The sequence below is a fragment of the Salvelinus fontinalis genome, chromosome 27 (assembly GCF_029448725.1).
Source record: "Salvelinus fontinalis isolate EN_2023a chromosome 27, ASM2944872v1, whole genome shotgun sequence".
Lineage (NCBI taxonomy): Eukaryota > Metazoa > Chordata > Actinopteri > Salmoniformes > Salmonidae > Salvelinus > Salvelinus fontinalis.
In genome coordinates, this window is record NC_074691.1 from 35,136,379 (window position 1) to 35,138,943 (window position 2,565).

Consider the following 2,565-nt stretch of genomic DNA (forward strand, 5'->3'; position numbering starts at 1 on the left):
GGTAGATAACTCTGTAGATAGGAATTAAAGCTCAGTGTTATACCCAGAACAGTGCCTATTTGTGCTCTATTTTGAAATGTCACTGTCTTCACACACCCGCATACACACACATACACTCGCACACACTGACAGCTGTCAGCTACTGTAGAATCCCGTCACCAGAACAGAGAACCAACGCCATGTAAACAATTACAAGGTCAGTAACATTGTCAGTGGATCTACTCAAGTTGTGGAAAAGTACCTCTCTAGTACATCTGCTGACATCTAAAGTAAACTAAATGTTTCCGAGAGCTTAAACAAAACATTCTGATTGAAATGACGATGAATCAAATCCCATGGAACTTTTATTTGCAAAACTCTTCACTTCTATATTTACATTTTGTGCAAAAACATTTAAAGGTTTCAAGAACTTTACATTGTAAGTTAACTTCAAGGCACATACATGGGACAACAACAAGATTTCATCATGAGAACAAAAATTGTACTTTGGTTCCTAAATAGCATATTGGTTTATGATGTTAAGTCAAAACAACGCAATGAAAAGCCATAATAGTCAAGAACACCCTAAAGAAGCCAAATGACATGCATGGTTGATTTTCAGCATACTTTCTTCTGTCAAATGATACATGAACAAATAGCCTGTCGTTGTTCATATTATTTCAATGAATCCAACCCAGCAGCTGTATGGGGAAGTGTTGATTATCCAAAACACAGAAAATTCAATTACTTCAAAAATCCATTAATAGTTTGCTGAAGACTTCTGTGAATAGATGCACAACTCCTTGAATTAATTTTAGTCTATAATGGAAATTTGCAGACAGTAATTCACATGAGGGGGATTTGCCCTCAAACTGAAAATGAACGAGAAACGAAACAAAGATAACTTAACATGTATTACATTTTATCCACTGGGGTACTTTGTTTGAATTGATCTGCCAATGGTTTAACATAGTTATTCCAATGAGAATCAATGAGCTTTAAGGACATTACTAGCAAAGCCTGAAGCAGTAATAAACCAGAGGTTTCAGTATGTCTCTATTTTTCACTTCTCTCTCTCTATAATGCGTTCGGTCTAATTCCATTGGTCACGCCATTGCATCTGTGTACTCTCTTTACATAAGGGAGGAAATTAAGAGTAATGTACTGCCGCAAATAACCAACAAGGCTTCTCAGTCACTTTGTATCATTCATTACCCAGCACCACTCAAGGCGTCGTTACGAATGAACAGTCTTTCATTAGTTATGTGTCAGATCTATTGTTGTCTGTCACTCTCTCTTTGTTGTTGCAGAAATATGAAAATATGTGCTTTCCATACAGTAACTATTCAATCATTAGTTTAAACCTTGCTTCTGCTCTGAACAAGTAATTGAACTAACCAAGTACAGTTTGCCCATTCAGTACTGCATAAAGGTAAGGCAATAAATGGACTCTTATCACTCCTTGGAACATTCCTTTGGGAACTTGTTGCAGCAGGTTGGCCTGACTGACTAACAATACATTTAAAACCTAATCCCTGGTAAAGAAAACAAAGACACTTTGCTGTATGTAATTATTGTCAGATAGAATAACTGTTCTACAGGCAGGTAGGTTAAAGTGTTCAGTGGATAAATAACCTGTCAAAAGCACTAGGGCCATGCAGCAGTGTGAAACTGACCGTAGGTCAGTAAATGTCAGATGGATGTTGTATGCAACTTGCCATGGAGCAGTGGCAAACCGACCTTAGGTCACTAAATGTCAGTTGGATATTGTAGGTAACTTGCCATGTAGCAGTGTCAAACTTAATGAGTGTCAAACTGACGATAGGTCAGCTTACGCTAGTTGGGCTAGTTGGACGTAGATTTTAATACAGGTTGATACGCTGATATGTGTACGTTGGTAGAAAAATGTGGAGACACTTTGATAACCACAGAAGAGCAACTTTCATTTCTTAACAAAAAGAGTTTCTGCATAATAAATGGAAATTAGACTCAAAAAGCATGTATGAAAGCTTAAACGTCAAGATGAATGATGGCGTCATAGTGTTTATAGCGTCATAAACTCCCCACTTCGGGAAATACTGAAGGAATTAACACTAATACATGCACTGGCATGGCAGTTATTCAAATACAAACAATACAACAGAGATTCTAGCCATGAACAGCCCAGCACAAAGCAAGAGTTTGACCTTTAAAATGGTCTTTACTGTTGATAATGTTAGAATATCCATCCAAAATAATTTTTAGTCACGGACAGTGGTTCCCAACCTTTTTCTGCCTTGGCTACCCCTGAAGCACCCCCTCATTTGCATTTTACCTGTAGGCCTATGGTCTCATGAGTCTTTTCAAGTACCCCCTGTGGATAGGCCAAGGTCCTCATACCCCTCGTTGTGAACCACTGGTCTAAAGTCCAGCCAAACCATTGGAATGCAGTGGTTTAATGGTGTCCCGTGAAGTGAAGGGTAATCTCCTGTCATTTGGCCCTCCTCCCTCTCTCAACTTGTGATTCACACAGCCAAGTCTGGAAAATAAAGTCTGCATATTTTTCTCACTTTTTTGGATGAGGATTATGAGGAGTAGGGGGGTGGA